The sequence below is a fragment of the Arachis duranensis genome, chromosome 6 (genome assembly GCF_000817695.3).
Source record: "Arachis duranensis cultivar V14167 chromosome 6, aradu.V14167.gnm2.J7QH, whole genome shotgun sequence".
NCBI lineage: Eukaryota > Viridiplantae > Streptophyta > Magnoliopsida > Fabales > Fabaceae > Arachis > Arachis duranensis.
In genome coordinates, this window is record NC_029777.3 from 67,489,465 (window position 1) to 67,501,085 (window position 11,621).

Genomic DNA, 11,621 nt, shown 5'->3' on the forward strand with positions numbered 1-11,621 from the left:
AACAAAGTGCTTAGGGCCACGGCCAAGACTCATAAGTAGCTGTGTTCAAGAATCAACATGCTTAACTAGGAGAATCAATAAGTCTATCCGAAATTCTAAGTTCCTAGAGAAGCCAATCATTCTAAACTTCAAAGGAAAAAGTGAGATGCCAAAACTGTTCAGAAGCAAAAAGCTACAAGTCCCGCTCATCTAATTATAATTAATATTCATTGATATTTTGGAATTTATAGTATATTCTCTTCTTTTTATCCTAATTGATTTTCAGTTGCTTGGGGACAAGCAACAATTTAAGTTTGGTGTTGTGATGAGCGGATAATTTATACGCTTTTTGGCATTGTTTTTAGGTAGTTTTTAGTAAGTTCAAGCTACTTTTAGGGATGTTTTCATTAGTTTTATGTTAAATTCACATTTCTGGACTTTACTATGTGTTTGTGTGTTTTTCTGTGATTTCAGGTAATTTCTGGCTGAAATTGAGGGACCTGAGCAAAACTCTGAGAAGGAGGCTAACAAAGGACTGTTGATACTGTTGGAATCTGACCTCCCTACACTCGAAATGGATTTTCTTGAGCTACAGAACTTCAAATGGTGCGCTCTCAACGGCGTTGGAAAGTAGACATCCAGTGCTTTCCAGCAATATATAATAGTTCATACTTTATTTGCGAATTGACGATGTAAACTGGTGCTCAACGCCAGTTCCATGTTGCTGTCTAGAGTAAAACGCCAGAAACACGTCACGACCCGGAGTTGAACGCCCAAAACACGTTACAACTTGGCGTTCAACTCCAATAAAAGCCTCAGCGCGTGGATAGACCAGCTTAGCCCAAACATACACCAAGTGGACCCCAAAAGTGGATTTATGCATCAATTACTTACTCATGTAAACCCTGGTAGCTAGTTTATTATAAATAGGACTTTTTACTAGTGTATTAGACATCTCTGGACGCCTAGTCCTTAGATCATGGGGGCTGGCCATTCGGCCATGCCTGAACCTTTCACTTATGTATTTTCAACGGTGGAGTTTCTACACACCATAGATTAAGGGTGTAGAGCTCTGCTGTACCTCAAGTTTCAATACAATTACTATTATTCTCTATTCAATTCTCTTTTATTCTTATTCCAAGATATACGTTGCACAACAACTTGATGAATGTGATGATCCGTGACACTCATCATCATTCTCACCTATGAACGCACGTGATTGACAACCACTTCCGTTCTACTCTAGGCCGGGCGCATATCTCTTAGATTCCCCAACAGAATCTTCGTGGTATAAGCTAGATAGATGGCGGCATTCATGGGAATCCGGAAAGTCTAACCTTGTATGTGGTATTCCGAGTAGGATTCTGGGAATCTGGAAAGTCTAACCTTGTCTGTGGTATTCCGAGTAAGATTCCGGTATTGAATGACTGTGACGAGCTTTAAACTCCTGAAGGCTGGGCGTTAGTGACAGACGTAAAAAAATCAATGGATTCTATTCCAACCTGATTGAGAACCGACAGATGATTAGCCGTGCTGTGACAGAGCATTTGGACCATTTTCACTGAGAGGATGGGATGTAGCCATTGTCAAGGGTGATGCCTCCATACGATTAAACATGCAGTGACAGCGCATAGGACCATTTTCCCGAGAGGATGAAAAGTAGCCATTAACGATGGTGATGCCCTACATACAGCTTGCCATGGAAAGGAGTAAGAAGAAATTGGATGAATGTAGTAAGAAAGTAGAGATTCAAGAGGAGCACAGCACCTCCACATGCCTATCTGAAATTCCCACTATTGATCTACATAAGTATTTCTATCCTATTTTATTTTCTGTTTATTATTAATTTTCGAACTCATCATAAACCAATTTAATCTGCCTAACTGAGATTTACAAGGTGACCATAGCTTGCTTCATACCAACAATCTCCGTGGGATCGACCCTTACTCACGTAAGGTATTACTTGGACGACCCAGTACACTTGCTGGTTAGTTGAACGGAATTGTGAGCTTCTCTAACAGTGCCTGTAACTCTTTTGGTCCAACAACAACACTAAGCTGTTGGTGCCATTACCAAGGATTATTAAGATCCCAATTCATCATACCATGATCTCTTTGGGGTTTTCTTGATAGAGCCAATATTTAAATTTCATACAAGTACAAAGAGACCAACTTTGAGGATCACAATTTCGTCCACCAATGACGAACTCTATAATATATACAAAGTTTGTTAGGGGTTGAGAGATGAGGTGAGATTGTGTGAGAGGAGGACGGAGTGCAAAAGTACAAATAATTAATTACCAATATAATCGGACACTTTTGGTATGGATTTTTTTCCGTTATAAATTATTAAAAATAATTATTTTCACGAAACCCACTTCTGATCTTTATTTACAGGAATGCACATTTTTTATTTGGTAATTAGAGCAAGTTTGCCGCACTTCCGGACAAACTCTATGTAAAGTTCGGCACACTATAAATCCAAAGTGGTACCATTGTCTCTTGTCTTTTTCTTTCCAAACCTTCTCTCAAATTTTATTCTGTTAGAACTTTTTGTATTCTGACATTCAAGAGATTCGTTATTCCCAGTATCAACAGTTTGAAGTTAGTAATTAATATGTTAGTTTGAGTAATTTTTCTCAGATTAGTTAGAGTTACCTGTTAATTTTTTAGTTAGTGGTTGCATGCTAATTATAATTATAGTTACTGTTTACTTATTTCATGTTATTCTGTAGTTGTTAATTGTTTTTAACATGTGATTAGTATAAGCTGTTAGTCTATTTCTTAGTTAGTTTAATAAGAAAAATTGGTTTAAGTTGTTAGACAAATCTTAATAAAATTAAGTTAGAATATAGGGTTAAGTGAGTAATAGGTTAGGGTTGCGTAGGGTTTTAGTGAAAGTGAGGTAGATAAATAGTATTTATGAAATACGTTTGTTTACAAATCCCGTTAATGTGACAAAAATGCTGATAAGTACATGTTATTTGGTTTAAATTGGTTGTGGTTAGATGGAGCAGCAGTTATTGGGATACAAGGGGACCCTCTATAGATTAGATCAGACCGAGCATATTGCTGGCAGACTTGATCGAGTGGTATGATGATATCGTCGTTTATATCTCTTTAATTATTAAACAGTGAACTTGTGCTATTTAGAGTTGACCCTGTTTTTTTTATCGTTCCGTTTGCTAGGCGCCTCGGATCTCGCGCACCAGGTAGAATTTGATGACGAGGCCATCAGAGGCGATTAGGTCGTATCTCAGACGAGCCGGGTTGAGCATGTGGACTATATGGTTGAGTTCAAGGATGACTGGCCACTTACCTTGGCGTTGTTAGAGAGGTGGAGGCCTGAGTCCCACACCATTCATCTAGCATGCGAGGAGATGACCATCATGCTGCAAAACGTGGTGTATCAACTGGGACTCAAGATTGATAGTGATCTTGTGAGCAAGTGCATGGGTAGATGAGAGCAGCACCATGAGGGACAGACCATTGAGGACTTTTGTCAGCAGTTACTAGGTGTTGTGCCTGGCGCGGATGACAGGCAGTCACAGATGAAGTGGACTGTTAAGCTAACGTGGTTCCTTAACACTGCCTGCGGAGAGCTGGAGCAGAATGCCACTAAGGAGCGCCTCCTGAGGTACACGAAAGGGTACATTATGTAGCTGATTGGGGGGTATTCTATTCCCTTATGCATCTAACTCTTGGGTGCACATTAGGTGGCTCCCCCAGCTGGAGGACCTCGATGCATGTGGTAGGTTGTCGTGGGGATCAGCTGTATTGGATTGGATGTACCGCCAAATGTGCCGCACCACGGAGTATGATGCATGCAACTTGGGTGGTTACATTAGCCTGCTATTGTCTTGGGCCTACTACCGTATTCCCCTGCTACGTCCGGATGGATTTGATACCCGTCGGTTTCCACTTGTTGAGAGGTAGTTTTTTTATTTTCTGCAATAGTCCGTTGTTTATTTATTATATTAAGTGTTTAATATAACCGAGCTGTTATGTAACTTTTACAGCAGAATTGTAGGTGGGTTCAGTACCGACTTGACAATGACAGAGGCGAGGGGCGTCTTAGGCATTGCAGGCGTGTCCTGAACAGGATTGGATGCTCTCCGTAAGTCATAAATATTTAAGCATAGCCAATTTACTTTATGTTATGTGTTTTGCATATGAAAATTAAATAATAACACCAACTTGCGTCTGCGAAACAAGTTGAGTGGACACCGTATGTAGACCCACAGCTGGAGGGTCTAGTTCCGAGCTAAGTCTCAAAGTAGTCCCTGAACTTGCACTCGAGCCTCAAAGTAATCGCTGAAGTTAATAATTACTCAAATTCGTCCCTGAACTTGTACTCCGGGACTTATAATAGTCCCCAAACTTGTACTCCGGGACTCATAATGGTCCCTCAAGTATTTTCCGTTCATCAGAATCTTAATATAACGTCGTTTTGAACAAAAAATTAAAAAAAGAAAAAAGAAAAAAGAAACGTAGCATAAAACCCCCAATCCAAAAAAAAAAAGAAATGCCCTTCTCCTTCCCCTTCCTTTTCTGCTCCCCCAACATGAGATTCTTTCCCTTCCCTTTCTCTTTTCTAATCTGATGCCTTCTCTTTTTCTAATATTACTTTCACACTCATAAGAGCTCTTCTCAACTTTTGCTGTCGCTGTCTTTCGCCGGCTTCCGTTTCACTGCCACCGCTGCTCGCCAGCTTCCATCTCCGCTCGATCTCCCTCTTCTCTCCTCTGGCACGGTTCTTTCTCTCGGCCATGCTACTTTCTTTTTCTTTAATTTTTTAGTTATTCAATCATTATTTTTTAATGTTTTGGGTGATTGTTGCTGTTGATCCTATTTTAATATAATAACAATGGTTAATTTTAATTGTTATCTATTTTGTAATTATTACTGATTTTTTTTATTGTTGCTATTTTTGTACTTGTTGCTGTTTAAGTTGATTGATGCATGCTATTTAAGTTAATTGAACTTTTCTGATTAATGCTGATTTTTTGTGATATTTTGTGGTGTTGGTTTTTATTTTTGTGACCTTTTGAAAAAGAAGAAGAAAAACGGAGTTGAAGAAGAAGAACAACAGAGTTGAAGAAGAAGAAGAAGAAGTGAATTGTTTTTTTCCTAATATAAAATGACGCGTACGCTTCTTTTTTTTGTTTTTTTTGTTCAAAATGATGTCGCTTTCTTTTTTTAATTTTTTTATTCAAAACGACGTCGTTTTAAGGTTCCGATAAAGGGAAAATGCTTGAGGGACTATTACAAGTCCCGGAGTACAAGTTTGGGGACTATTATGAGTCCCGGAGTACAAGTTCGGGGACGAATTTGAGTAATTATTAACTTCAGGGATTACTTTGAGACTCAAGTACAAGTTCAGGGACTACTTTGAGACTTAACTTGTCTAGTTTCGCATGTGATTGCTAAGGCTGACCACTCGGCGGCTGTTGTCTGCCCGCTGCCCTACTTTGCCATTGTTGAGTGGCATCAGGTGGACCGAGTGGTGCGGTAGTTCGGTGGCCTGCAGTACATCCCGACCAGGCCGTTAGACATCGACAGCATGCACGGGATGGATAGTCGATTTGGACGGGGCGTGTGGTTCCCGCACTTGCTCGGGGGATGGCATGAGCTATGGGATTAGCGGACCGACCATCGTCTGCACATCCATCATCATATAGACCTATGTCCTTCACTGCCTTATATGACTTGGTACCTTCAGTGGGCACACACAGAGTTGTTTGGTCAGGGTGACCAGCACCTAGTGCTGGTGGGGGTGGTACTAAAGGACCTGCCTATATACCATCCACCTGCTCCAGAGTTGCATCAACCTGAGGATGGTCACCTCCCAGAGCTGTGCCTTTCGGCTGGGAGAGGAAGAGGTAAGGGATGGGGTAGAGGAAGAGGCAGAGGCAGACGTGGTGGAGGACGAGGGAGGGAGGGGGTGACAAGCTTCACCGGCACAGGGACCCATTCAGCCCCCTAGGTCATGGGCCAAAGGGAGTAGGTGGGCATGAGGCTGGTGGCCAGACAGTTGGAACTCTGTTGGGACCCTTGCCCGGAGGATACTTGTCCCTCAGACCCCCTGGGTCACATCACTCTGATGCCGGTTCTAGCCACCAGGCTGAGGGACCAGAGGTTGGCACTAGCCAGTAGGAGCAGCGGCCGGTGCATGGGGACATTGGTACCCAGTTCCATCTGCCATTCAGCCCGAGTGATCTCGGGCAGTATACAGACTACCAGCCCATATTGACATGTAGGACTTGTTTGATGTGACGATGTTGGTCTCTGACTGGATGACGGGGTTGATACAGGGGGGTGATAGTGGATTGTCGGATATCAGGACACAACCACAGCAGGCACAGGCATTCCAATAGATGTACACGTCTCCTCCCCAGTTAGCACACCAGCCACGACATGTTGATGATCCCTCCAGCGGGTCATCCTCCACTATAGAGTATGCCGCACTGAGGGACCAGATGAGCATTCTACTGCCGAATCTACGACCCTCATCCGCATACTGCGCCCACTGTGATCGTGGCATCTCTTCAAGCCACTTTGTGATCGCCTCATTCTCGCCTCTCAGACTCCCAGAATAATGAGCAAACTCCCGCTGCGACTTCAAATACGCTACATTAATCAGAACCTTCTTCAAGTCCTTGTTCCTAAAGTGAGTCATGAAGTTGGAAGCAATGTATCTCGTACAAAATGCCTGGAAAGCATGAGGTGGTTTCCATTAACTATTATCAGTTAAGTGCAGCATCAATTGATTTGTGCCTGTCTGAAATCACTAAGACACCGGGCTGTGGAGTCACATGATGACGCAGATACGACAGAAAGAACGACCATGCCTCCTTTGTCTCACCCTCGACCACGGGAAATGCAATAGGCAAAATGTTTGCGTTGCCACCCTGAGCTATGGCCATGAGCAGCGTCCCATCGTATTTACCATATAAGTGTGTTCCATCAATGGAAATTAGTGGCTTGGAATGCTTAAAAGCCTCGATGCATGGTGGAAACATCCAAAACACCCGATGAAACATAATAGTATTGGCGGAACCAGGCCAAGGCCGAGTGACAAGTTGCACCCAAGTACCTACAAACAAATTCTCAATAAGCATATTGTATACTGTTCTTGTCTTATTAACATATAACCACAATGAAGAAATCCTTACCAGGCAAGTACATTTGCTTAGCGAACAACCAACGAGGAAGCTCGTTATATGACTCCTCCCAATCCCCATATATGCTAGCAATCACTCTCTGTTTTGCGAGCCAAACCTTTCTGTAGGATGCTGATAAACCCCATTTGTAGAGTTTATCTTGTGCTTGATTTAAGGGATTTTATGACCTTTGACCCACATTTATCCACTGAAATAGCATGGTTTTATAACTTCTCCTTTAATTGTGCTTAAGAGTGAAAACATGCTTTTTAGGACATTAAAATAGCTAAATCTAATTCTCCTTGATTCCATTAGATGCCTTGATATGTTTGTTAAGTGATTTAAGGTTTAGGAGGCAAAGATTGGATCAAGGGAATGAAGAAAGAAAGCATGAAAAGTTGGAGAACTCATGAAGAAATGAAAGAACCGGAAAGCTGTCAAGCCGACCTCTTCGCACTTAAACAACTATAACTTGAGCTACAGAGGTCCAAATGATGCGGTTCCAGTTGGGTTGGAAAGCTAACATCCGGGGCTTCGAAATGATATAAGATTTGCTATAGTTGCTACACGTATGGTGGCGCGCACACGCATAGTACACGCACGCGCCGTTGCTGCCACCTGGTTCACTTAAAGCAAAACGTGGCCAGCGAATTCTAAAGCCTTGTGGGCCCAATCCAACTCATTTCTGATGCTATTTAAGTCAAGGATTAAAGGGGGAATGAACATACTTCATACTTTTGACCATTAGTGATAGTTTAGTTTTAGAAGTAGTTTCTAGAGAGAGAAGCTCTCACTTCTCTCTAGGATTAGGATTAGGATTAGGTTTAGTTCTTAGATCTAGATTTTAATTCATCTTCTTCTACTTCTATCTTCTCAATTCTTTATTGTTACATTCCTTCTTCTTCCATTCTTTTATTGTAATTTCCTTTATGTTGTTCTTATACTTTGTTGTAGATCTACTATTGTTCCTTCCATTTTCTTTCAATTCAATAAGAGGTAATTCATAATAAATTTGTCTTCTTTGCTTTTCTATTGTTGATCTCTTGTTTTTGTAGTTGTAGATTCCTTTAATTCTTGCATTTAGTAATGTTTACTTCTATTGCACTCTATGTGTTTGTTGAAATGCCTCTTCTAGATATAGTGTAGATTTTGTTCCTCTTGGCCTAGGTAGAATAATTAGTGACACTTGAGTTATCTAATTCCTTTGTTGACTGATAATTGGAGAGATTGCTAATTGGTTTGGAGTGCACTAAAGCTAGTCTTTCCTTGGGAGTTGGCTAGGACTTGTGGCTCAAGTCAATTCATCCACTTGACTTTCCTTTATTTAGTAAGGGTTAACTAAGTGGTAGCAATGAACAATTCTCATCACAATTGAGAAGGATAACTAGGATAGGACTTCTAATTTTCATACCTTGCCAAGAGCCTTTTATAGTTGTTAGCTTACTTTCTTGCCATTTATCTTCCATGCCTCTTATCAAAACCCCAAAATAACTCACAATCAATAACAAGACACTTTATTGTAATTCCTAGGGAGAACGACCCGAGGTTTAAATACTTCGGTTTATAGATTTTAGGGGTTTGTACTTGTGACAAACAAATTTTTGTATGAGAGGACTATTGTTGGTTTAGATACTATACTTCAACGAGATTTCATTTGTGAAATTCTAAACCGTCAAAAATCCCAATCATCAGACGCCTTGTAACCGAAATGTTTCTCTACACCTCCTTGTAGAACCTTACTACTTATTGTTGGATCCGTTTTTACCATTGTGAAAATGTGTTGCACAATTACCTTCAAATCCAATCGACGATGGTCTTGCCCCATCAAAGTTTGAATGCATTTGTGAGGACCTGTGTATCTCCTCACCTCCCACTTTTTTATCTTACGGTGATATAATATGTGTATGCTCCAATTACAACCTGGTCCGAACTAGATACACTGTGCATTATACCTCCACTGGTCATTGTTTATTATTTTGTACTCCACAGCCCTCCTGATGCTGTACGTCCTAACAGCCAACATGACTTCTTCCTTGTTCCAAAAATGTTGTCCAACCTCGAACTGATTCCTTAGATCATCTTCGGGGCCTCCCTGGGTAAAGGACCAATTGGATGTCATTGCCTCGAGATTCAACCTAGAGAAGTGGTCCAGGCGGTCATACGGTTGCGAAATAGTGGGCTGTGTCAGGGAAATTTGTGTGTCACCGTAATAGTTCATCTCTTCTTCATCGTCACCATCATAAAAAATTCTGGCTGGTTCTTCTTTGGCATCGTCTCCATCATTAGGGTTAACTTCATACTGATCCATCATCAGATACTTAACATCGGAACCATCGTGACTTTCAACACCGTCATCTAGCTCAACATTGTCGACCCCAACATTAGACCTTTCTTGACTACCTTCAGGATCCATATTCAGATCCACCATTGTCTGCCTGATATTTCGTCTAACAGGCCCACTCAACGAACTATCATCGACAGTATCCGCAGACGCTCCTCGGCCAGTCAAATCGACGAGGAACACAGCTAACTCCAACAGATGAACATTGGCCCAGCAATTGTGCCAAGACCATATGAGACGTACGTCCTCATCGTCGCACAAATGATACCTGGTTCAAAATACCATAACATTTTTATCACAAGCATGTTCACATAAATATACCACCAGCAGAGACAGCACAGTTGTAACATATCTTTTATAAATTAAAGTACCATATATTTCGGTTGGATATCTGTAGTAGATTTTTTCACCTTTTTTGTCTCTTGGATCTCCACGAGAAGTAATACTAGATTCTTTAACAGCTCTAAAGAATTGATTTCTGCATTCAGATGGGTAAATATTGGTTGGTTCGATCTAAAAATGATAGAACCTTCCTCATCATACACCATTTCTCCATCGTAATGAATGGATAACAGTGGATTTCTTGACATTCTAAAAAAATGAAATGATCAACAACCAAAATGTTTGTCGAGAACAAAGTTGGGTGCTTAGCTTCGTAACATTACGGCCATTTATTGGGGAAACTTTTCATAGAGTTCGCCGAGGAGTGCGAAAAACTCTATATAAATTCTTTCAACGGGAACCATGGATGGGGCGCTTAAAGCAATTTGGGAGAGACCAATAGGGTTTCAAGTAAAGGAGATTGATTATAATCAATTCCAATTCTTCTTCGATAACGAGTGAGATGTTATGAGAATTGAGAGAGACTCTCCATGACTTTTCAAGGACTATGCTCTCTATATTCAGTGTTGGAAAGAGCGGGCGTGCATTGGAAAACAAATAATCAATGAAATACCAATATGGGCCCAATTTTGGGGTTTCATAAAACTTTTAAAAGCTGAAGGTTGCTCGAAAGCTTGGTGAAGGGCTCGGTATGGTGATGGATGTGGGACTGTTTGATGTTAAAGGGAGAAAGACACGTATCATCAAAGCAAGGACAGTTATTGATGGAAATCAAACTGTAAAAGACTCTCTTAAGGTCCTGATAAGTCTTTAATTAGAGTGGCGGTTTGGTATGAAAGGGTAGAACTGGTATGTACGTACTGTGCAACTATAGACCATGACCACAAAATATGTGTTGTGTTTTTGGAGGATATAAAGAAAAATAGGTTAAGAGAGGATAAGATAGGAGAATGGATTAGAGTTGATCAAATTCGTATAAGGGTGGAGACTAAGGAGGATGAAGGGAGAAAGGAAGAAAAGAGCTTTCAAGCAGATCAGCCCCTTCGCAGAAAGAAATCGCTCCCAAACTGCCTGGTAGATGGGTTTTTAAACTTGGGTGTCAAAGACAACAAAAAAAAGGTACGATCAAGGAGTCAAGATTCCTGATAGAAAGAAAAGATGTGATGAGGAAAAGAAGAATGATATGAGTATAGAAGATGCTATGGTTATAAGATCGAATAAGATTCAGTTGAGAGGAACAAGTAGTTTCCAAACGAAGCATGCTAACACAAGGGTCCTAACTGAAAACAGCATGCCAAGTACTCCTGCTACTAAATACTTTGTCAAATATAAAAGGCTGAAACAAATGGCTATATCAAACCATGGAGGGATGGAAATGCTGTCCGAGACAAAAAGAAAAGTGAAAGATGAACCGCAAATAGTTTTAGAGTCATTAACTAGAGGAATTGTTAGAAATATGGATCAAGAGATGGTGGAGGGTGCCAACCGTTCAGTGGCACCCAATGCACCATGAGAGTCCTAATGTGGAACTGTCGGCGTTTTGAGAAACCTCTGATAGTCCACAATCTTAAAGGGATATGCCAATCCCACTCCCTCAAGGTGGTTTTTCTCTGAAACTAAAAATCAATCCCGAATGGTGGAACATAAAGTCAGATCATGTGGATATCAAAGTTTTACATTAGTGGACCGGAATGGAATGACTCTAGTATGGAATCACACATTTTATTTCAAAACTCTTTTTCCATAATTGCTTCAGTTAAAGATGAGAATAAGAATGGAGTTGAGGGTTGGCTGGAG